We start from the raw sequence: 26,373 nt of genomic DNA, 5'->3' as shown, positions 1-26,373 counted from the left end.
CAAATATGCCTTCTGTTGTTCAGTTTATCTCAAATATACTCTGTTAAGTGTTCCAGAAAAGGTGTACATACCACTTAAGTGTATCAAATATAGTTGATAATATAGTTGATGAGCCTGGATGTGTAGAGAAAGCTTTATGTGCGCCCTCCCAGACCTGATCTTCAGCTCTGGTTTACTGGTTTTTACTTATTCTCATTCATAGAACAAATTAAATTGAAGGATGCACTCTCATTAGTCACACTTTTACTTATTTTTAAGGTCTAGTAAAGCATCAAGGGTTCAGCTGCTGATGTGGTACTGGTCTTTTGTGTCACTAAACATCACTGCAGCTTGGATACCTCTCATATCATTAAATATGCTCCAGTCATGTAAGTAGCCCCTTAATTTCAATGCCATCGCTTCCATGAAGAAGTGGTACGTAGAAAACATTCCATATTCTGCTTTCCAAGGTTACTTTCCATTTGCCCTTCTCTTTTGTGCAGTGTTTGTAAGAACCCTGTTTTTAGTGCATGGGTAACTAAGTATTCTGTTTGGCTGGATGTAGGGAGGCATAATGGTAGCATCTGCATCTGCTGCTGGAGGAGTTATGTGAGATGCAAGAAAAAGATGTTATATGTTGAATAAAAAACATTGACTTCAGGCTGATGGGCTGCTAGGGGAACTAAAAAAGATTTGGGAAAAGACTAAGATGTGATTTTCCTTTGATTGGGAAAACATGCAGCAGAAGAGGTAGGGAGGCAGTTGTAACCATCACCTGAAAAAGCATGTGGAGTAAAAAAAGGAACTTCAAAAAGAACACTGGATGACACACTATCATTGCCAACACTGAAACAGAGGATCATGTTCAGCCTGGTCTAGTGGTTGGCCACCCTACCCATGCCAGGGGGGTTGAAACTAGATGATCTTCGATGTCCTTTTCAATTCAGGCTATTCTCTGATTCTCTGCTTCTATGTATCATGGTAGTTTTACTAATATTTTTACTGTCTTTGTAACAATCTGAGGAAAACTCACACCTGGCTAAATGGCAGAGACTTAATGAGATCTGGAATACTTCTGTATCTCTGAAGTGTGAACTGGATGCTTTGGGGGAAAAAAGGCAGGGAGCAAACTTGGCAGGCAAACATGCTTTAAGAGTGGAAAGAAGCTGTGATTGAGAAAGCATCAAGGGATGGGTTCCCTGTGTCTGAAAAGAGAGAAATGTGTTTCTCCATAGAGGCAATTGAATTTGTCAGGGAAAGCAGATGTATAGTAAAAAAAATTTTAAAAAGTAAAAGCAAATTACATATGCAAGACCAAAAAAACCCATAACAACATTATTTGGAAGCTTCCCTCTTGACTGTGTTAAGACACCATAATGCCTCATTCGTTTCTCTGTAGTCACATAAGAGAACGTGATGTTTCTTCAGAGCATTTCCTGTCTACTGGAGAAAGCAATCAATGACCCAGTTTTATGTTCCAGTAACAAATACAGTTCAGCACTAGTTTTAAATTATTATATTTCATCATTCCATAGAAAACTATGTAATTTTTGTTCATTTATTTGCATACCAGCCTGAAGGTCACATCTCCCACTCATATGAAGCACATCCAGGTCTGTAGGAGTTCTCTTAATCTGGCCCTAATTTATATAAGTTGGACCTCTACCTCTGCAAATTGTATCCTTCTCTTCCTGTTTTCCTGATGCTCAAAGCACTGGAAAAAAATAAAAGAAATGCTGCAATTAGAATGAGATCCTGTGGTTCTCTGAAATAGCACTCTGTTTCTAAAATTAGTTTGAATTACCATGTAGCTGTTCTCCACTTACTTGGAGGAAAGAATCCACTCCATTGCCTTCTCCTTTGGCCCTGTTCCCCCATGAGTCCTCCTGAGGTCTCACTTTCTTCATTCCAGTTCTTTCCAATTGCTGTTATGTTTACAGGCAGGTGAAAGCAATGTTACTCTCCAAAGCTCAGGCTTTTATTTCTTATTTCCACTGTTTCTTGAAAAGTGGGAAGCTAAAAGAAGCCTTTTCCTTTAGCTTAACTAAACAGAATAGTTTCTGTGGGCAGATGGCTAGAACATGCCATGAGTATGGCAATGACTTCACAGTTACTGCTATCCAGATTAAACTGCAAAGTTTTAGACATGCTCCATAAAAATGTCCTGTGAGTTTTTCTCCTACTGCATGTTTTCATTATAAATTGCTTCACATTATCATCATGAACATAAAAATTAAAAAATCAAGGGAAAAAATGCTGAATATGCCACTGAAAAACCGAAACAAAAGGATTAATGGACAGAGGACATGCATATGAACTGTGTCAGGGTTGTTCTAAATCACTCATGTTGGAGAACAGTTTTCTTCTCTAAAGATATCCATTGTGATAGTATAAATCATCAGTGCTCTGGATGTGTTTTTGTTTGTTAGTGAAAATTAGTTTGAGCCAGACAGGCTCCCTTCTCATTAAGCTGACGCTTTGCACTATGGAAGCCGTGGGCAACAACCAATCTGCCTGAGAAGCTCAGATCATTGGGAAGAATGTGTATACCACTTGCACCTGAGCTACTGAGGTAAGGCCAAGGGACAAGTTCATTTCAAGCCAAGACAGAATTATATGTTTTCACATTTCTAAGCTGAATTTTTTGAATGGAAAATTAATAAATCAGTATTTTGTATTTCAGGTACTCAAATGGGAAAGTAGGCTGACATAACTGAGGTCACAGTGTAAAGCAGTGGACTAGGCCATAGAGGGTCTGCATTCCAACTTTGCCTTAGGAATACAGCAAACAGCCAAACCTGGGAAGCTAAAGTTAGAATCCTAACCCCCTTATGGCCCAGTCTACTGCTTTACACCATGACCAATTGTTTTACATCAGCTTACATTCTCATTTAGAAAGATGAACTTCACATCGTAGGCAGTGACAGTCCATACACCTTGTTTATTGGAAGAAGCTAGCAGTATTTCATATACAGCAGGTCCCAGAGGCCTCAGAGTACATAGAAATAGTGCATCAGCAAAGAAGTTCTGTTGTTGCTACAAGCAAAAGAATCCTATCAAAATAATTTTTCTTGCTCAGAGTATATTGTTTCATAATTTAGCCCCTACAGCTTTCTTCATCTTCTCTCAAGGCTTTCTCATTTCTATGTTTTTTCTGTAGAGGAGTAATCAGTACTCAGTGTAATTTTAGAGCATTTACACTTTGGCTTGTGTATAAGGAATAATCCTTCTCATACAGAATCAGAACAGTGCATGCAATACAAAATAGCAAAAGCTTTAATATATATGAATAAAATGCTATGTAGAAGAATTATACCTCTCAGCTCAGTGATATTTCTGAGTTTTTCAATTTCAAATATGTATTTATGCTATTCAAGTCAACTGTCTAATCCCTCAGTGAACTGCAGCTTATTTTCCTTGTTTCCAATCAGCATATCACTTCAGATTCTTCTTCTTAACAAGACCAAAGTCACTATTAAGAATCACCATCTTCTCATCACTGTCTTGCATAGAGTCTTCACATAGTCATGCCCTTGTCTGATATAATCTGTCATTTTTATTTCCAAGGGCAACGGTTTCTGTTTCTGTTAAGGACAGAATGTTAACAAACTCTCCTACTCTTGGATGTGAGATACTGACTTCCTTTCTCTTTGAATTATCCATGTTTTTCATAGGATGTAGGTGGTGAAGGGTGATTGATACTTTCCCAGATTCCAAGGAGAGACAAAAAGATAATGGAGCTATTGACAGGCTGACTGGGATAAGTCTCAGGAAGCTCTCATGCGCCATTGCCAAAGAGATAGGGTAGGTGAAGAGGAGGTGTGACTGTTGGACAAGTTGATAAGAAAATGTATTAAGAGACTGGAGTAGGAGCCAGCAATTCCCTGTTGGCTTTGGGAATGCAGTGTGCTGGGGAAGAACGAGCAAGACAGACATCAGAGAGGGGAGAGAAAGGGAAGAAAATTCTCATGGTGGGCCAGGAGATAGTAAAAGGAGAAAGGAGGAAGGACAAATTGGGATGACAGAAGAGTGTGCATAGCCAGCTGAGTATCAAGATACTTGTCACATAAAGAAACAGCTAGAGAGGAGTTCTGGAAAGGAGGGATAAAAACATGAATAACACGAGAAAACATTAATAAGTTAGATAGAGTGGAGTTCAGCATAGAAATGGGTTGCAGGAAAAAAAGTATTTAAAGGTGGATAAAAGCACATTTTAGTATTCTTCAGAAACATGAAAACCTCAGGGTCACTGGAAGAGCAGTGGGGGATTTTGATGCATCTCTATGGGTAAGTGTGGCTGTTCACTCAACTCTTGCCCCAGTTTGACCTAACTCAAATATTGTGCTACAGCCCGATGTACATTGGAGCAGTGCTGTCACTGGGGAGCAACACCTACAGCAGACACCAGAGGAAGGAAGAGATAAGGGCCATCCTGCAGCCCTTATCACCTGCAGCTGATATTTTCTGCAGCCGTTATCTCCTGCATGATTGCAATATTTCCCATGAGCAGTTTCTTCCAAGCACACTGACTTTCAGCAGAAGTACAGGCCCAAGGTCCAAGCTACAAAATTTGGCAGCTCACCTGAAAGGCTCTGGGGTAGATCCAGGACTGCTGAGGCTCCTTCATTCCCTAGTGTGGTACAGGGGATGGCTTCATCATGAGGGATGAGCACTTGGCTGGGGAACATCTTAGCCACAATCAAAGAAGAATGTCTCAGTGAATTTGTGAATTAGTGAGTTAATGAGGTAATGAATTAGAGTCTTAACAAGTTAGATCAGTCCATTAAAGAGCAGATCGAGTCCTTGTTTGAATTTTACCTAATGAGCTCACAAACTCAATTTTGATTTACAGAGTATGTTGTTTTGTAAATGTGAACGGTCCAAACAAACCGTGACATTAGGAACTGGCAAAGTGTGCTGGAAGGAGAAAAGCTGCCTTTGTCTTCGTGTAAGGGTGTGTGTGCTACTGGTTGACTGGTTTAATTTGACATTTACTATTCTTCCCATTTTTTGGTTACTTCTTTGCTAGTGTCCAAGAGTATTTTTCCCAGCCATTTTCTACCTTGTCATTTCACTACATGAAATGTACTGATATTTCATAGGAGTATAATTTGCTCCTGATAGGCAACTCCCCGCAAGCGACTGAACAAATTCAGTTCACTTCATTTTTTCACACCATGTAAATGTTTTTGTGGATTTAAACAGAATTTCTCCAAATCAAGGGATAACACAGCAAGGGAAGACAGAACAGGAAGTGATGTGACCATACAGTGGTTTTCTTGTAGCTATCTAATATTCTGGATATGACACAAGATCCTTCAGATTTCTGGGGAATTATTACCACTGAGCCTACCCTTATTTCTGACCTTTCTGAGGTTAACTTTAGCTTATCAGAGGACTAAGGCTCATACAAAGGGTGCTGAAGTTTTGCTTTGCTGAATACCATAACTACTGCTCCATTCGCACTGATGTTAAAACATGGGCATCTTGAATGATTTATACCTTGAGATTAAGAAGCAAATAAACTGCCCAAAGAAATGATACTTTGCATTATTCTGACAGAGAAAGGAAACAAACACGAGCCTCTGGATTCTTTGGGGATAGGGCCTAGGGACATTGAGGAGAAGCATAAATGTTTCCCAAGCACTCACTGATTTATGCATACAGATAATTTCCCCTAATATATGTACTTGAATTATTATTTTTACATATTAAGTCTCAAACTGCTATTCATTGGTATTCTGGTCCTATTCTGAACATTCTTACAGGAGGGCAGAAATGTATAAATACTATTTTGGAGTGAGGCTTGTCTTATCAGTGATGATTTTTAAGATTGCTTGATGTACTCCTATGCGATTCCAACATACTTCTTCCTGCAATTTAACACTTAGCCATAAACCTAAATTAAATGTAAGTGATAACTCAAACTGCAAGTGGCAATTCTAAAAGAGCATTTGAGCATCTGTTTTAACAGTACTTTTCTAGTCTGTTTTAGTATCGTTTTTAGAATCCTGCATTTATTTTCCTTACAGCTTTTTCTACTAGTTTCCTGCTGTGTCACATTGTCATAGTTTTTGTTTTACAGAAATATAGTATCTTTGTGTAACTGAGTTCTTACAGGACACTGACAATACTTAAGAAGGATCTCAAGGTTGTAGCATTGCTACCTACCATTGCCCTTTGCCTTGATAACAGACTCTGCTAATTGATTAAATGGATGGTGTAATTGTTCTAAGCACCATGAAAGGTACGTGTGAAATCACTCATCTCCCATGAGACAGGCAGCTACTGCTCTTCTTCCCTGCTGATACAGCTGAGATATGTGAACTTAGGATCCCTGAAGAAAGTGCTCAGCTAAGGCAGTTTTGATAGTCCTCTCCTTTACTTTTGTAGCTGCTGACCTATATTCATGTGTTCCTCAGTCTGACAGAGGTTATTTCCCTTAAATCCTGCCTTTTCTTATTTATTTTTATTTTTCCATGGTTTCTGAAACCGAATCTTCTGAATGAAGATTCTTTTCATTTCAGGAGAGAATGGGGAAGAGCAAAATGAACAGCTACTGTAACAAGTAGGCCAATAACATAACAAGCAGCTAAAGGCAGACACATCTTGATGTGACTACCAAGCATTTGTGACAGTCTGCTTACATCTGTCTGGGCATCCCACTCTTCTACCCTTCACAGCTTCCAGAAATTCCTATATTGTTTATGTAAAAGAAAACGGTTGTGATGAGATAGCTTATAATTCACATTGTGTTATCAGATTGAAGAATAAGGGAATAGGAAAGGGCTACAAAGATGGGGAAGGATCGTGAGGGCAAAATGTATGAGCTGCTGAGCTTATTGTGTTTGTAGAGAGCAGAAGAGCTGAGGGTGACGCTGTAAAGTTCTAGCTCCTGGATCTTGGAGTCCTGATCTAAAGTTGAGATATCTGAAGGGTTGCTGTCCATCAGAATATGAAAACTGTAATGCCTATTTCACAATTAAACACTTTTAGTGTCATTTTTATGTTGTTGGAGATCCAGGGACTCCACTTGCATAATAGCATAAGAAAAGGAGGGGAGGACTGTGTAACTTCATTAAGTGCCACAGTCATGGGAAGGGGTGGTGGCTCAGTGCAGCCTGCAGGAATGACCCCATTTAGCTCAGATGTGGTGGGTGGGAGGAGTCACAGGATGATAGACTTTGTGTGGAAGGAACATGTTCTTAGTTGGGCTAAACTTTTCACTAGATCTCTCAAAACTTAAATAATACTAATTTTACTACCACAGCCTCTTCTCCTCGCTGTTTGGTTTATGCAGTGGCAGCTGTGCCACTAGCTCTTCTAGCACAGCTCTCTCAGTGACAAATTTCAGGTGATTTTAGAGAGCGTCCTCAGGATTAGGAGTCTGTGGGTTAAATCTAGCAGGAGCTGACAGTGTTTTCTTCTGAACCTGGAAGAATGAAATTATAATTATTTTTTTTCATAGGGAAAAACAACTTCTGTTGAGGATTCTGGAAATCTGCCACAAGGTCTATGCAGCAGCTGTTGTGAAGTAGGGGGAAATGGAGGAGCTGGAAATTGTGATGAGCAGCTGCAGGATTATTTTTTGCAGCTGTCTCATGTCTCTTTTTCTTTTTCATACGCATCTTTTTTTTTATTTCTGTGGTACTTATGAAGAGTTTCTCACAATAAAATGCCACTTCTGGGTCTGAGGCATGGGATGAACACTCCCATGTGACAAGAAGATTGCATGTTTTTTTTTGCAGTGAGCTGCCTGGAGAGCAGTTCCACTTGGCTAAGAGAAAACAACGACTTTGCTGTGCAAAATATGTACAAGAAATAAAATTGCACTTTTGGAAGACCGCTGGTTGTTGATACTACTGAAGAAGATTTAGGAGGATGCAGAAGAATTATAGAATCTCAGAATCATAGTTTCTGGGTTGAAAAGGACCGCAGTGATCATGTAGTTTCAACCCCCTTGCTATGTGCAGGGTCACCAACCACCAGACCAAGCTGCCCAGAGCCACATCCAGCCTGGCCTTGAATGCCTCCAGGGATGGAGCATCCACAACCTCCTTGCGCAACCCATTCCAGTGTGTTATTGCCCTCTGTGTGTATGGAACCAAGCTCTTTTCAGTGGTCCCTGTTGCAAGGACAAGAGGCAATGGGCACAAACTGGATTTCAAGAAGTTCCATCTGAACACCAGAAAGCACTTCTGTACAGGTGCTGGAGCACTGGCACAGGCTGCCCAGAGAGGTTGTGTACTCTCCTCCTCAGAGTCTTCCAGAAGACAACTGGTCATGGAACTGGGCACCTTGCTCTGGGTGGTGCTGCTGGAGTATGTTGCATCTGAAAATGTGTATGTATATGATTAAGTGAGATTCTATTGGAAAGCATCTGTCTCTTGAATTGTCCTTATTAAATTCTCATCCTCACCTTCCAAGTATCAACCAATTAAGATTACCATTATGCCACGACAGAAGTATTTGGACCATTGAGACCTCCAAGTCTTGCAGGTCTTGCAAGTCTTGCCCGTATATCTTTTCTATCTATGTGTCACCTCTTCTGTCGAGGTCCAAAGGCAGTACCAGAAAAGTCACAGCAGTGGTGTTTTGAATATGTTGGTATAGCTTCCGGGCGAGATTACAAAACTCTAGTCTTCATGAGGGCAGTTGGAACAATCACCTTTGGGTAGTAGGAAAGAGGATGACTATGTAAAAAATATCAGAAAATATTTTAAGCAGAAACTCTGTAATTTTTAAGTGCATATTCACATTTCCTTCAGATATAAAATTCCCTCCTGAATCTCTCAATCCATGTTATTTTTCATACATATTATTATTAAAAATACTACTTCACATTCTTGTCACGTTTCAGAATTTCAGTCATACTTATGCCAAAAATTGGTATTTTTCCTCACAAGAAATGCCTGAAAATATGTTTACTGATACAGAAACATGAAGTCAGGATTCTGAGAGATGGGGTATTAGATTAATCTCTTGTCACACCTTGTGTGTTGTTCTGGATAGAAGTTACCATTATGACGAGATAATTTGTCATCACTTCTTTGTCATAACACTAACTGCACACATTTCATTTCAGAAACCTCAGCATACAAAGTGAAACTGCTTAAGGATTACACAATAGAAAGGCTTCTAGTGCACTGTAAAAAAATAAAAAATAAGTGTTCAGTCACCAAAGACTGTTTGCCATCATTCACACCTTGATCATCTTGAAACAATTCAAAGAGTGCATTGGAGAAATCCTCACCTAAGATCTAGAAGTGGATATTCTGCTTGTAAGCATGTATTAAATATTACTTCTTTTGCTGATGAGAAGTTTCAATCATTTTTGAAGTCTTTACCATCATGTATATATGCATATGATTCAAGAAAACAAATACATGAGGGATACCTCCATTCCTATCTCACCTTTTTAGTGCCTGTATACATGTCCATTAGATAGAAGGGCATCACATATAGCTATATATGAAATTTTATACAGAATAGCAAAACCTTTATAGAGATTAACTTTATCTGAAGGTCTTGGAAGTAGAGCAGAGCTTTTCTGTGAGATGTCTAATGTATCTTCTTACTTTTCAGCAGCAGCTGAAATTCATTCCATATGAAGTTTACAATTGAATGAAATTTAGGGTTCAAACACTCAGAAATCTCTGTAGAAGTAAGCACTCATTATACATTTCTCAATTATTTTTAGTCTTCAGAAAAGAGAAGGAGTTCCATTTTGGAGTTCTTGCAAGAAGTGTTTTACCTCTGCTGTCTCTGAATCTCAAGCTTTTGTCCTGACTCAGAAGGATCCCAGATCTTTCAGTTCCCTCAAAAGGCCATAATTCTTTATGCTGTATGTGGGAGAGAATACATCACCAACAAAGTAAGCCCCTCAGTGCCTGAAGTTCTCCTTTATTTATAGAATGCTGAGCCTCCTATGGAATTTCCATAAAGCCCTTGAAAAGTCAAAGCTTGAATTATAGAAACCAGAAGGGCTGGTTTGTTTCTACCCTTCCCACAGTACACTGAATGTTTGCAATAAAACATACTGAGTTCAAATAGCATAACTATTTTCTGTTCATATAGCCCTACATGAAGCCTTTGAAAGGTTTCTTTCTTGCACGCCATTTCCCTCGCTGGGTTACAAATGCAGAAATAAAAGTGTGGGAGAACATCAGTCTAATAGGCAACAGCTCAGATAGATGCAACTCCATACCCATGACCTTGTATGAACACGCCGTTCAGAGTAAGCACAGAAAACCAGAAAAAGAGTATTCTTTCCTAGACTTTGCCTTTGGATATTTTTATATGATTTCATTCCCTCAGGCAGACCTCCAGCTTGGACTGCATCAGAATCCTCTCTTGTTTTAAACGTCGTTTATACCTATTTTTGCTTTGCTAAGCCCAGACGGGAGCAGACTCACTCAAAATATGTCATCACTAATGCCACAGCTCAGATCAGAATGATGTTTTTTACAGAATCATAGAATTACCCAGGCTGGAAAAGACCTCAAAGATCATCAGTCCAACCACAGCCTAACCAGTACCTTAACTCTAAAAACCCTCTGCTAAATCATATCCCTGAGCACCACATCCAAACGGCTCTTAAACACATCCAGGGATGGCGGTTCAACCACCTCCCTGGGGAGCCTATTCCAGTACTTAACTACCCTTTCTGTAAATAAGTGCTTCTTAATATCCAACCTAAACTTGCCCTGGCACAACTTGAGGCCATTTCCCCTCATCCTGTCACTTGTCACCAGTGAGAAGAGACTTGAAATAATCCTCCTTGGATTATGATAGAGTTGTGGCCACTTACTACATTTTTATTTGCATCACAGAGATATCTTGGAGTGTTACAAACTGGGTCTTCCCAAGGTTCCTAGGAGCAATTTCCTTTTGGATGAAATGAAACCAAATAATGATGTTTGTCAAGACCATGTGAAATGTGCTCCAGCCACAGCTGGGTACTCATTCCAGGTGGCCAGACAAAGCAAATGTTATAATTGGGGAGGGAATATGATGGGACACTGTTATTGAGCAGAAAATAGTGTTGCATTCTTCTGTCTCCACTAGCATTGAGGTCACCACTGGTAAAACAAAAGGGACAGCTGGATATGTGCGTCAGTTATTTTTGGTTTCTGGAACAATTATTTTGGATTATAAGGAGCTGGGTGCAAATTAAAGAGGCCTATAACAGTCTTTTTTAGAGCTAATGACTAGTCTGTTAGCTCTAAGAAGGGTGAACAGGAAGATGTAAGACATCTGTTCCAGCAGAATTTGTGAGCTGCATTGTTTTCAGCATTTGACAAGAAGAAACATTCAGGCATTTCATATTTTACAGAAGCTGCTAGAGACTTTTGAAGAGACTCTAAAGACCAGCACTTACAAGAGCTAAGAGATCAAAGCTAGATTCATGTCTTTTAAAATACAGAGCCCCTGCTCTGGTTAAGAAAGATGTGAGGCCTGTATGGTGACAGAAGAAGAGGACAGGAGTCATTTGGACCTAATTTAGTCCAGAGACACAGAGAAGTATGATGAAATTAAACATTTCAAAACAAAATTATGCCTGAGACAGTAAGCTGTTTGCAATGGATAATGCTGCACCAAAATTTCAAAGCCTGCCTGATTATGTGCTCTCAAAAACAGTTCTGCAAAAAAGCAAATCTTGTTTCATGATGAGTCAGAAGGCAATGAAGTTTTCACTACAGAGATATGTGCAGCTTCTTTCTGCTTCTCTAAAGAGAGTGGCATGGTTTTGCACGGATGGCATTTGATGGAAACAAGGAGGGCTGCAGTAGCAAGAGATGCAAGTGGGATTTCTTGCCCAAATGAGCCCAAGTGCACTAAAATTACTGTTGGGATGTAGGAGAGCAGTGTGCTAAGAAGAAAATTACTCCTTATAGGTTTCACAGGCTACACAGCCTTCAGTGTCACGGACAGATTTTGTGGTATGAGAATGCATTTCTGAAAATCTCATTTGTTTCTTCTGGATGCATGAATAGTGAGGCTGGCACCTCCAAGCTGTTAAGGGCTGAGGACCGTGTGAGGCCCTTTGGCCATGATTTACAGCACAGTCTCACATTTAATACGACTTCAAAGAGGTTGAGAAGTCTCAATCTTCCCATTCCTTGAATAGGCATCTCCACTAGCCCATCTGGGTGCTTAATAACTAACAATCTTCTTATCTGGCTTACTTTCCTAAAACAAATTTTTAAACGCAGACTCGTGGTTGGTTGTTCTGTGAATCTGTTCGGCCCAGCTCACAGGTTTGCAGGGTTACAAACCCTCTCTGATCATTTGTTAATGAGTCATTAGTAGTGACCAGCTGTTAATGTGAATAAATCATCCCTTCTTAGTCACTCTTTGTCCAAATAAAGTCTGTTCTGATAACAAAAATGTTACAACCAGCCAAGAATCAGTGAGATAAAATTAGAACTGTTCTTTCTCAGGCCTGCCACAAAAACAGGGCTTATCTCCCTCTGACTGTGTCTGTCTGATCCTCACTGCAGCCCTTTTGTTTTCCCTCCTTGTTTCATTTCAGAATATCTATCCACTTCCTACCCTTTTTGTCTAACATTGCATGATTGCAATTCAGTAAGATTTTAATGTATTCGGGTGGCCAGGAACAAAAGGTTGGCACTTGTTAGCTGTGTAGTTTTACTGAACTGTGACTTTCCACCATAAAATCGGCACAAGGTCATTTTAAGACTTTTGAAAGTTTTGTTAGCAAGGAAGAATTACCGATTCACTTCTGGACAAGGTTAAACAGCTGACAACAGCTACATGTTAAATATTAAGCCATTGGTCCTTCACTTCAAGTAAGAAACTGTCTTCAAAACCAACTTGAAACTTGGCACTGGTGCAAAACCACTTTTAATCAGCAAAAGGGAGTTGAAAGAGAGGGAGCAAGTCTGTGAAACACTGGAACAAGTCTGCTCAGAGAGGTGGTGGATGCCCCATCCCTGGAGACCCTCAAGGTCAGGTAGGATGGGGATTTGAGCAACCTGATTTAGCTGTTGGTATCCCTGTTCATTGCAGGGGAGTTGGACCACATAACCTCTAAAGGCCCCATCTTACTGCGTTTGGGTCTACTGGTTTATTATTGTTATTATCATGATAATCTTGAAAATATGAACCAAATTTATGCCACTGCTTGCAATAGCAGGTACTATAAGGGGTAAAAGTTGTCTTCATTTCAGACAGGGACTTTGCTCTTCCAGAGAGTGGAATTCTGGCATTTAAGTATTTATTTTTAATTTTTCTCTAAGATGATACTGAACCTAGCACTGGTACCCTAAAACCTAGCAGTTCACTGCATTTAGTCACCAGCCATTTCTTAAGCCCTTCACACACCCAGGACACGCTTGCAGCTCACTTTCATTTTGTGTTTTTCCTCACGTGGTTTTTTGGTCTGCCTGAATTACAGCATATGATGCCTTTCCTGTTGAACATTCACCTGGGTGAAGGCACATGCCCTAACGCATTGCCCAGCTGTACTACCAGCCCCAGACCATAGCTTACTCCTGCTTAGTTCTCAAAATGCTCCGTGGTTCAGAGCAGAGGTAAGAGGCCAGGCTGTCATTTCTAATGGTGTCCGCTATCATATCCCTTCCCTTTCAGGCCTGGGGCCCTACAGGGTGGCTGCCCCCTGTCACAGGCACAGGTAGATCTAGGTAACCCGTGACAGCCACAAACTACATTCTGCATGCTTCATAGATTGAATGAATTAGTCATGCATAGAGTCCCAAAGGTAATGGTCAGAAAATGAGAAGAAGTAGAGAATGACTTTTTTAATTGCACTGAACATACAAAGGCTCAACTTCTCATGTGATTGACATTGACTCAAAGTCACATGTTGCTGTACTACAGTTGTGTTCAAATCCACTTTCTAAAGGACTGGAAAAGGTTAAATGCCATAGGATGGCCAAGAAGAAAAATAATAAGGTGAACTGCTTCAGCTCATTTATGTTGCCTCCCAAAACAAACATAGTACTGACTGCACGAGTCCTCCTTGTGTCTATTAGTTCAAGATAAAAAAAGGAGCTTTAATTTACTTAAACTTGCACTGAGAAGATTCCCAGAGAAGAACTGGCCATACATTTTGTGCAGCAGGAAAAAACCTAAAAACTCACACTTGTAAAGTTTTATAAACAGCAACTATCGTAGCTTTGATTTTGGTAACAGATACTTGAATATGAATGTTATTTTTCTATTGAGGGCTCTCTTTTACTGTATTTTGTAGACTCCAGTGCTAGTCTGAAAGGCTGTGAGAGGTGCCTGAGGGTGCACCTCTTTCCATACACTGAGATGTCCTGTGACGTACGCTGGCTACATCAGAGTTGGTTCTGTGGGGGAGATCACAGATCCGTGACTGCTTTTTCTGAAGTAATACTCTGATTCATTTAGTAATGCAAATATGGTCTCAGCGGTGCAGCTTTACAGCATACTGACTGATCTCTGCCACGGCAGGGTGCTGAGGATGAGTTTCTGTGGGAAGCTGTGGATATGCATAATAAACAGCTATCCCCAGCAAAATCTTTTTAATCAGGAGTCTTTCTCAGATCAATTCAGTTAAATGAGTTCACACATTATAAACAAAAGAGTTCAGATCTCTGATCTGGGAAAAACACCATGTCTGCTCTGAAGTTAGTCAACATTGAAACAAGTTGGCATCCTGGTCCTAAGAGTTAATTTGCGTTATGCTCATGTGCGTGTGACAAGAAAACCTACATAACAGTACTGTTGCCTGTCAATGTACTTAGAGTATGTGGTATTACTTTGTGTATACATGCTTCATTTTCCCTCTAGCATGTACTGAACACATGAATTGTACTTTTGAAGCAAATTTCCCACTTTCCTACTCTTGCTGTGTATCACTTCATGTATTGGAGTGGTCCTCAAGTGTACGAATGGGATTCCTCTCAGATGCGACTGAAAAGGGAGCCAATCTCCGAGGATGTTTCTCATGCACTTCTGTCATATATCGTCATGCAGTCCATGCAACAGTATAAAGGGTGCTGAAAGCTCCCTGATATATGGATGGCAGAGACTGTGATGTCATGTTTCTCTCCATAGATCCAGCACTGATAGTCTGCAGATGCTTGCGGATACAGACCTAGCCATCAGTGACTTCGCCTGAGGGTTCACACCTTATTAGATGCTGAGAAACCTAGTCTTCCACATAACTGTGACCTTGATGATTGCACCTTCTTGATGAGATCAAATGGTTTCCAGTCCAAATTCAGGCAAAATATTGGTCAGACCAACAAATGTTCACAGAACTATGAGTTTATTAGGAACAGCTCAGCTTCCAGTATTGAATTCATATGAATTCAACTGCTAGAAAAAACTTGGCCTTGGAGTGTGGACCATTGCAGTTGGTTCTTGTGCATTAAAAATCATTTCATCGATAAATTTTAGTCTTTGGGATTTTGTATTTCTTCAAGTATCTGCAATCAAATATTATGGCATTATTATTATCCAGGAGAATCAGTAAGTAAAAATGTCAGTTTTGCCTTTGATGGCCACCTTGAGTGTCAAGACCTGTAACCTTCTAGAAACAAAATAATAACAGAATAATCTTTTATTCAGATCACTACCATGCAAATGCATATGTGTTTCCTTATTTGTCTACTGGCCTGACAGTATTTTGTAGCTATACCCTGAATGCAGGTGTGCCTTTTCCTTATTTCTCTTATCAGGGACAAAGTAAGTCCCAGTGAGAATAATGATCTAAATTCCCCATAAAGATAGACTTGGGAGAGTGAGATTTGTTTTTCCCTTGACTGTTTCTATGTGGCTTATAGAGGTCAGAGCAGTCAGTCATAAAAATTCAGATGACAGTCAGGCTAAAGTCACTTTGTAAAAGAGGCTGGAAGCATCTTCTTTCATATTTTACTCTTCTACTTTTCTGCAGTAGGAAAGAGAAGCTATATTTATGCCAAAGATGCAAAGCACATAAGCAGAATCAGTTCATAATTTCTGCCAACTTCTAACACCATTTCAAATACTATCTCCCTACAGTTTGACATCAAAAGAGTTTTGCAAAAGCAAGTCTCTAGATGTCATCCCTTCAGTCTTTTCTTGCATGCTTTGCGGATGGGAGAGGGAAACCCCATAGCAGAACATCACAAATGTGCAGTTGTACTGTACATGTACATCCCACTTTGGGGTGGAGGCATTCCAATCTTTCTGTGGAAATCAAGCATAGAAACTCTGTTTCTTCAGTTAAAAACAGGTGTTTTTTTTGCCTGGATTTTATGGAAATAAAAACATAATTATCCAGTTAACATTTTAATTAGTACCATGCCATGTCTGGGTTCTCTGACGTGGGTGTTTTGCAAAGCAAGTCACCACGAGGATGGTTGGCACAAGGGAGAGGATTGTTGAACTTTCCTCCACACTGTGCAGCTTCACCTGGAGCATCCTTTAGGTGCTACAATATGAGAAGGATGTAAAACTATGAGAGAGTGTCCAAAAGAGGGAAACACAAATAGTGAAGGATGATGTATGATGAGAGACTGAGATCCCTGTGTCAGCTCAGCGCAGAGCAGAGGAGATGATGGAGGCCTGATGGCGGCTGCAGCTCCTCACAGGGAGCGGAGGGCAGCGCTGAGCTCTGCTCTGTGTGACAGCGACAGGGCCCGAGGGAACGGCATGGAGCTGTGCCAGGGGAGGGGCAGCTGGGGGTCAGGGACAGGGTCTGCACCACAGGGCGGTGGGCACAGCCCCAAGGGCTGGAGTTCAAGGAGAGTTTGGACACTGCTCCCAGACATAGGGATTCAGTTTTGGGTTGTGCCAGTGAACAGCAAGGATAGGTGGGAGAGACTACAAGATAATGCTAAAAGTATATATATATATATATATATATATATATATATATAAATCATAGAATTTAAACCTGTTTTCTTTGTCTTGCTATGAAATCAGTCATGAGATTTTCACACTAGGGAAAATTAGCTCACGAGTAGTATTTTAATTTTTCTAAGCACAACCATGATCCATTTATTAAGTGTGGAAAAAAAATGGTAAAGAGACAAATGGAAATTATTTCTGGTTCCCTCATTCAGTCTTTCCACCCACATAATTGGAGAGACTTTCAAGGGAAAAGGGATTTAAAATTATTATTTTCTGGATATGATAAATGGTAAAGTGGTCTGAAAGATGTATGCACTTCTAGGAGCCATCTGGAAATGAAATAGTTTATTAAGGATATTTCTCATAAAGAGATCACCTGATTTTTTTCTTGTCACTGATGTTTGGCAGAGCTAAATTAATTTGCTTGGAAAGAAGCCATCCAATGTAGCATCATTTGTAAGCTGCTATTTTGCTCTTCACAAACCTACAGAAACCTACTGCCCATGTAGCTCAGACTGTCATTGCAGAAAAAGTCAAAGGCATTAGTGTATATCTCCTGGGGGCGATGCATATGTCAAATATCTGTGCTCACACATTAGATAAAATTTTATCATTGTGAAGATGCAGTGAGATTTAAGAACATGCCCAGAAACTTTATTTTTAATGATGTTATTTATTAGTAAGTTTAAAGACTGCCCAGAACAGACAAGGTGCTTGAAGTGTCAGGAATGTGAATATTTTAAGATCAACACTCCTTAGCAAATTGTGCACAGCCTAACTTTTACTGCATCCCAGTCATAGCACATGCTTGGTGCATGCAATAGAGTCCCAAGTTTTGAATTAAGTGTACCCAGTGAGTGACAGAAGCCATAACAATGGGCATTCTCTAGATGGGAAATTGTGTTTGCCTTTGAAATATCTCAGACTTGGTCCAACTTTTTCAAATTGTGAAAGCAAACAAACATGAACACTCTAAAATAGCCCCATTGCTTTACTGCCGTAACTCATTGCTTTTTTTGTGTGTGTTGAATATGAATTGTATACTTTATATAGAAAGCTGCACTGTTCAGAAGAGGAAGCCATTTCCAATTATGTATTTCTCATAAGAAGGTTATTAGAGTGATAATGGCTCCTATGTATAAATTGCCAAGTAATTTTCATTGTGTGATTAAAAAAAAACAAACCAAACCACCCAACTAAAACAACCAACCAAACAACAACAAGCACCGACAAAACACAAGCACAACAAAGGCTGAACATTTCCATTAACCTGTCTGTAAAACTGTGGGATGTTACAGAAAGGGTAGTTAAACACTGAAATAGGCTTCCTAGGGAGGTGGTTGAGTCACCATCCCTGGATGTGTTTAAGAGCCGTTTGGATGTGGTGCTCAGAGATATGATTTAGCAGAGGGTTGTTAGAGTTAGGGTACTATGGTTAGGCTGCAGTTGGACTTGATGATCTTTGAGGTCTTTTCTAACCTGAGTAATTCTATGATTCTTAGCACTGATCTCAGGCTGGGATGCATAAGGCTTTGGCTAAAAGTAAGGAGTAATGACAAACTTGAATCCATGTGCTCTTTGCTCCCGGTTCTCTCTTTGTTGTGGAGGACTGAGTACATGGAGTGGCGCTCTCTCTTTCTCACAATGTTACAGCCAAAACGTTCTGCACAGCCTGTAGTGCTTAACACTTTGAAAGCATAGCAGTGACTGTGCTACGTGCTGTGAGCTGAACCATGAACACATGCAGAGCCAACTTTCCTCTGCTCCTGGAGTCCCAGGAATTTCTCCCATGTCCCTGATGAACTGATTTGGTGTCGCTGTTCTTCACCGGGAGAAGGTATTTTAGGTAGTAATAATATTAAAAATGAATAAAGATAAATCGTTTGAAGTTTTCCCGGTGTTAATTGTAAGAGATGGTAGAAATCAATTTGGCATTAATTTACTTTCATGTCAAACACTCAACATAATTAAGAAAAGTGTCATCTAAACTTTCGAATTAAAATTATATGTAACACAGACTCCTCATTATCATACTAATACCTGTGAAAAGCTGTTTTCAGTTTCAAAGCTTCACAGCCTCTTTAGAATCAGACTTCAAAGCCTCCTGGTGAGAATTATGGGTAGGGAGGTTAGGACTTAAAGCAAGATTTCTTTAATATTATCCTTCAAGTGGGAGCACTTGTTTCAGTTGTTAATTCCCTTTTCTAGATTTCACACATGCAGCGAAGCATGACTATCAGTGTTACACCCTGGTTACCATTTGCAAGGTACCTGCACAAATAAATAACAGGCGTTACTCTCCCTAAACCTAACAGAAATTGTCCGTACGAATCACAGGCATGATTTAAAACCATAATCCAGTATACAACTGTGGGTTTATTCTGGAAGAAAGCTATTTGTGTTAGTATTAATTACTGCCAAATTAGAATAGAGAAACAAACCTGACTGAGGAAAATGCATTGTGTGCCATTTGCTTTGTAATTGTGCCAGTACCTGATCATCCTTCCATAGATATGAGACATCAGGAAAAGCACTTGAGCTGTTTTGTTTTATACCTGCTTTGCTTTAAATTTTTTCCTCTGTAAGCTGCTGCATCCAACCATGTTTTCAGCATTCCAAGCTATGGCAAGCATTTTTTTTTTTTTTTTATTCCCTCTATTTTATTTCTGTTTAATCTTTTACAAACTGATCAAGAAAAGAGTTCCTGCCGGTCACCATCCCTTTTTTTACTATGAGTCATCCAACCCCTCCTGTGTCTGCTGCTGGACTTCAAAGCAGTGACCTCAGATTGTTACATGTGCCTTACTGATAGCAAGTCGGACACAGGATTAGTAATTTCATCTTGATGCCACCTGATGACCTGTGAAATAGGAGTATGAGAAGGAACCTTTTTTCCAAGTAACATTTTTCCACATAAGTCATACCTCTTTAGAAATATTAGTGCCTCGAATAACAGGAGATAAGAGGTAACAACTTCTGTGAGTGGGAGGGAGGATGAGCTGTGCAAAAAGCCTTTCTCATAATTATTTTTTTCCAAAAGATTTGGAAACCCATGTATCAGCTGAAGAATAAGGAAGAAAATCAAAGAGTAAAGCAAAAAACAGAAAGGCTATCATTCTTCATTAGCAGAGAATATGTGTGCCTTTGTAGCAAAGCAAAAAGCAACTGCTGGGCAGGAGATCATCTCAATGGGAAGAAATAAGGAGATTCCCTTGCCAAGTTTTAAGAAAATTACCCCTATAGGGTTTTGACCAGCCTGTCAGTGGGAGACCAGAAACAGCCTGTTTTGACTACTCAGAAGGAGCTCTGGAAAGTTTCTAGTATGTATCTCAGATCATTGGGTAATTTGGTTTTACATAGCTGACAGCACTGGCCCCGGGACTCCTGAAACCCCAACGCTTAAACAAGTGGAAAGATTTGACTTCTACTTAGGAAATTAAATGCAGTTAAACTTTGTCACTAGCAAAGTTACACTCTCAGTGTGCTGTAGTAAAAGCCATGAGGAAATTTACCACGTATGCCACTATATACATAGGATATGATTTAGTTTATATAGTGGCCACACCGGCAGATGCAGGGTTCAGAGTACAACACATAAGACATCTTTATTACCTCCTTCCATGTCTATATAAATGATACTCAGCTCAACAAACCAAGTTTATTTTCAACCAAACTACGCTCAAACAAAAATAGAACAAAATCTGCACTTCTTAGGTGCCACCAAAATGATTCCTATAAAGACAATGCTTTTCATTAGAGGTGTCAGCAGTTCAGAACTGCATCTTCGCTTGTCTTTGTGTAAGGGGGCGCTTACTCAAACAGATCAAACATCTCAGTGCTTAGAAAAGGAGAACACTGGTGTCACAGATGCTGCCTACTTGGCGTAGAATGACAGAAATCAATGAAAAGAAGTGACACTTGAAAGTATGGAGCTACTTTTGAGAGCCTGACGTGATGGTGCAAAGTTGTATTAGGTGTGAGAAGCTTCGTAGACATGGTGACACAGGGGCCCTGCAATACCATTGTGTGATGAGCACTCAAATATCTGGACCACTGAATGCAAACCAGGCCTTAACACATTATAAATTCTTCACTTCCATCAACTGTCAGTGAAATGGGAATGCAAACAAATGTGTGATGTTGCACTTTAATGAAAAACACGACTGAAGCTATCCTCAAAGGGACTCTGCTACTTACCTCTCACATCCTAGATGTAAGAATAGCACAACAACTCATGATAAAAGATACCAGATATGAAACTCTGGATCTTATTATGTGAAAAAATCATTACAGAAAATAACATTTCTTACAGATAAGGAGCTTCCTCATTTATGAATGTTGTGTCTTGGCTTGGTTATTACATTCGTTTTCTGGGCTTAGGGGGTTGATAATAAAACTCAGGCAAAACTTTCGACAGCAATTTAAGTAATAAAAAAAAACTACTTTAAAAAAAAACCTACTTTACTGCTATAGGCATCATCTCCCGCCCCACCCTCACTTACCCCATGTTGAGCTGACAGGGCAGAAGGGTTTGCTCAGAAATTTGGAGCAGAGACCGCAATCTTAAGCTGCATTATGCTACTGGACATGAGGTTACTTAGTGTCTTGTGGGATAGTGTGCATTTCCCTGGCTCCTGAGGAGGAAAGGAGAAAAGCAATGTTGTAGTGTTGGAAGGAGAAGTCAGAAATGCAAAGTTTTCCACTGTGATCCCATTTCTACAGTAAGGAAATTGGGATGTGCAGGACATACAGCAGGGATGGGCCACCAATAGCTTCCCTAGAGAACCTATTCCAGGGGTTAACTGCCCTTACATGAAAGAATGTCATTCAAAATTTGAGGAAAGAGAACCATATGGAAGAACTTATGATGAGAGAAGATATGTCACATGTAATAGAGAGCAGAAAGAACAAGACATGAGGATTTCTGTGGGGCAGCATGACAAAGGAATTGCCCTGAAGTACACAGGTCTTTAATGCCTGAGTGGAAACAACAGCTCATGTCCAACAACTCAGCACCTTTGCAAGGGAGGTCACCCCTGGTTTATGATGCTTAGCTTAGATTTGTAACCTGGCTTCATGTTTCAAAGATGTGAAAACTTCAAAGCACTTCAACATGCCTGTCCTATAAATCAAAAGACGGTCTATCGGACACCTTCTTGTCCAAAGAAACATGAACTAGCTGAGGGAGGGACAAAATGTAAATCCTGAAACTGATTAACTCAGACTCCAAGATTCAAGAGGACTTCTGAGCTGAAATGAGATTCTCCTTTTGTGACTAAAGATTGCCATAATGCTCAGTTATGAAGGTTAATGTATTTTGAAGCAACGCATATGGTTTGTTTTGCTCGTGGATGTTATTTAGCATTCAGTTGTACTCAACATGAAGCAGACTGTCAGTAATGCAAAGCACACACTAACATATGTAATTCTCTTAAAAAGTAATTTCTGAAGTTTTGAAAGGCCCAAATATGAATCAAGCTGAAGGCAGGAGGATATCCATGAAATGAAAAATAAAATATTCATGTGATAAAATGCTTGTAAGAACCAAGGTAGGATATACAGTAACTAGAAAGAAAGGAAACCAATGAAACCGCAACCTAAGAAAATATGGTCAAGAGCACAAGTGCCAACCCTACCCCGTGTATTCAAACAAACAAATAGGCTGTTCATGCAAATAACTTCAATAATGTTTTCACTTAGAAGAAGGCAGTGATGTTGGAAAGATCTGGATGCAATTATTTTTTACAAAAGAAGGAAAGGAAGGAAAGGAAGGGCAGGAAGGAAAGGAAGGAAAATAAGGAAGGAAAAGAAGGGAGGAAGGGAGGCAGGAAGAAGCCCCCCCAGAAAAACAACAAGCAGAAAGAAAAAGCTCCGCTCATGAGGCATCCTATCCATTCTTCATAGTTTGTGAACACCCACCTAAAATATGTGCCATTACGCCACTTGTTTTTAAATCTGCACATTGGAAAAGGCAGATCATACTTCTAAAATTCATTGGGTATTTTTATAATATAATCTGGCTACAGGAAAATATCAAAACTGAATGATGACACTGAATGATTTACCAGGAATATTGAACACTTGTTAAAGATAGGAATAAAATGCCATTTTCTTTCTCACAGCCTAAAAACAAGCCTTTAGAAGATGTAGATGATCAAAGATTTTCTCCAATGGCAGCATACCGATTTATACCAATTTATACAATTGATACCAGCTTTTACAAATCTTTGCATGTCTAGAGAAAGGTGAGGTTTACTGTAGGAATTCCCCGAGTCATTAATTGATTGAATAAGAGAAAATAAAGTTTTCCCATATGTGATGGAAACAGCAAGAAAAATGTATTATCTCCACAGACAGCAGAAAAGAAAAACTTAGCATGAATTTTAGAACATTTCCTTAGTCACTGTTCTGATTTCCAGAACATGAACATCTTTTGTATCAAACAAAAAGTTCTGTTTACTTCCTATCTGAAGTTACATATTTAAAAAGGGATCAACAAACCCTGTTAAGGTGTGAAGTTTGGTACAGGAACTGACAAAAAGATGGAGGAGAAATTGCAATGACTCTTGCTATGCTGGTGCCAATCCCCACCTCATGCCTTAAATTTTCACACTGAGCCCTTTTATCAGGAAAATTTGGGGCAGGTTGTGATAGCCATTTTGTTGTAGTAAGTCTGCACTAATATACCTAAGCGTGTGAGAATTCTCAATGACTGTCATAGAATCATAGAATCACCAAGGTTGGAAAAGACCTAAAAGATCATCCAGTCCAACCATTCACCTATTACCAATAGCTCCCACTAAACCATGTCCCTCAACACAACGTCCAGTCTTTCCTTGAACACACCCAGGATCGGTGACTCCACCAACTCCCTGGGCAGTCCATTCTCTGTCATTCAGACACAGGGAGAATCTGTCTCTGTGGTTTCATAATTTACCAACCAGTATTCTAGTTGTTTTTATACCAAATGATAAAGTAAACATGTTAGGTGGGTTTGTTATTTTTTGTTTAATTACTCATTCTTTTTACTAAAAATTCTATAAAGATGAGTAATCTGTGATGCAGCTGGATGCAGGCTGTGATAAAAGTCCAACTAAACAGCACAAAATGGTATTAGCTCCAGAATGAATGTGCCAGTTTCTATTTCACTTTTCCTTGAGGCTAAAATTTTATCCTTTCTTGCTCTTCTTTTTATTATGCCCTGGTGTTCAGAAGGCAGAACTGTGCTACAGGTGACAACACAGTCTATTAAGCCTGCAATGTGTGCAGACTATTACAGGCTATCTTGGGGTCTGCGCTTTTCCTTCTTGCCTGCACATTGCCGTACCTTGGTGACCTTGGGTTCCTTTCAGTCTTACAGAGCATTCCTCTGCTGGAGAGTGGTGGTTTAAAAAAAAAGATAAGAAAGAAAATCCTCATTAAGAATAAAGTTGCACCGTCTGTCGTACATCTTGTGGCAACAGCTGAACTAAAATGTCTTGGCTTCCCAGGGTTCTGAATGCTTCCAGTACAAGTCAGGTAATGAGTAATGACAGGCAAAACACTAGGCAAAAAGCCTTTGGGAACAGAATAATGTAAAGCCATTCTCACAAAGAAGCAGAAAACAAGAAGCAGAAAAGGGGATGGGTAAAAGTTATATTAGCAGCTCATCTTTGTTTCTTGATTTGTATATATTTTGGGGTCACTCAAAGGAATTTATAAAGGGATGGCTGGGGATAATGCACAGCTCCCCAGCTCAGCATAGCTGATTTCTGTATGAGGTATATATGTAATTCTTTGGCTCATGTCTGTCAACTCTTTTCTCCCCCACCATGTAAACACAATTTATTTACACCATTTAGGAAAATAGGAACAGGAACGGAGGATGTGGATGCAGGTTTCCTCATCTGCAGAAGACGGTCTGAAGCAAAACAAAAGTTTTGCTGTTGCACTTTACAAGATGATGGAAGAAACATGAGAACTGGGGCAAGAACTACAAAGAATATTACAATCTAATTTACCAGTATTCCTCTGTGAAATGACATCATTTTGTGTACTTAAAATAAGGTAAAGATTCACTGTAGGGTTGCCTAATTTTGGTTATGTTGACAGTTAATGCAGCACAAAAGGCTCCTTACTTACTGTTACCGTTACCTGGACAAAAGTTTATCTCATGTTGCTTCTCATGAGTGAATTTCAGTGTGCACTGCAGGCTTTTGTTGGCATGCACTTTTGCTTGATTCTGCAATGAGAAGCTGCATGCAGAATGTCCCGTAAAGCTTACTGGCACAAACATTGCTTTTGCCATCATATTCTATACACTCCTACTTCAGTATCCTATTTCTATATACTCTTCCCTGGAAATGTAAAGAAAAATGAAACAAAATAACTTGCATCAAAACATATTAGCTTATGAGTGTTTAAACTCCCGTGTCTGGAAATGCCAGCTTGATTTATTTTGCATGCAATTGTCCAAATGATTAATCAGATACTTCTTTCACGGTTTTTACAATACATTCCTTCACACTTTCCCCATTTCATGGTGTTTTCCTGATGCAAACTCTCTTTCATTTTTTTCTTCTCTCTTTCATCCAGTGATTCAAATTAACTATGTCACTTGCAGATTAAGCTGAACAAGGCAGGCATGAATCCTCAGAAGTACTTAGGCAAATGAATAGAAATTAGGTTCCTAAGCCATTCTGGTGATTTAGACCTTGGTCTTAACATTTTTCTTCACCTCCTCAGCAGCTGCTTAGACAAATCAGCCAGATTTCCTCTCAAGTGATGGTAACAGACTGAAATGCATTGTTTGTAGCTTTCCACATTTAAAAGGTAGAAAACAAGAATAATAATAAGGCATCAATGTACCTGTTTAATAATTATTTCTGATATTTGAGGTCTATTATGCAGCTGTTTAATGTTCTTTTAGCTGTGAAAAATATCTTTGCAGTCTCATAATTTTGCATAAAGAATATCGATGTGAATTGTATTGATTGACACCTTATATTAAAACATTTGATCAGTGTTCAAAGAGCATGTTTTTCAGAACTTTCAAGCACAAGAGTGAGGCCGAATTCCAGCTTTGAGTACAAAGCAGAACTTACCACCTTAAATCTGAACATGTACCAAAAGTTCCTCTCCTCTCCTCTCCTCTCCTCTCCTCTCCTCCCTCCTCCCTCCCTATTCTCCTCCTCTCCTCTCCTCTCTCTCCTCTCCTCTCCTCTCCTCTCCTCTCCTCTCCTCTCCTCTCCTCTCCTCTCCTCCTCCCTCTCTCCCTCCTTTTCTTCCTCCCTTCCACTTCTCCTCTCCTCTCCTCTCCTCTCCTCTCCTCTCTCCTTCCTCTTCACCTTCCTTTTCCTCCCTCCCTTCCCTCCCTCCCTCCTTCCTTCCTTCCTCCTTCTCTCCCTTCCTTCTCCTTCCTTCCTTCCTTCCTTCCTTCCTTCCTTCCTTCCTTCCTTCCTTCCTCTTCCTTCCTTCCTTCCTCCTCCTTCCTTCCTTCCTTCCTTCCTTCCTTCCTTCCTTCCTTCCTTCCTTCCTTCCTTCCTTCCTTCCTTCCTTCCTTCC

The 26,373-nt window shown here is 39.8% G+C and overlaps 1 long non-coding RNA gene across 1 annotated transcript; it reads left to right on the top strand.

Annotated features, from left to right (window-relative positions):
* The first annotated feature begins 18,254 nt into the window (after positions 1–18,254).
* LOC107309994 lies at positions 18,255–25,834 on the top strand. The gene is made up of 2 exons (XR_004306162.1): positions 18,255–24,348; positions 24,672–25,834. It is a non-coding gene; the product is annotated as an uncharacterized LOC107309994 (long non-coding RNA).
* Positions 25,835–26,373: the final 539 nt, after the last annotated feature.

The sequence above is a fragment of the Coturnix japonica genome, chromosome 2 (assembly GCF_001577835.2).
Source record: "Coturnix japonica isolate 7356 chromosome 2, Coturnix japonica 2.1, whole genome shotgun sequence".
Classification (NCBI taxonomy): Eukaryota; Metazoa; Chordata; class Aves; order Galliformes; family Phasianidae; genus Coturnix; species Coturnix japonica.
Note: the sequence above shows the minus strand (reverse complement) of the source record. Positions and strands in the feature narration are given on the sequence as shown.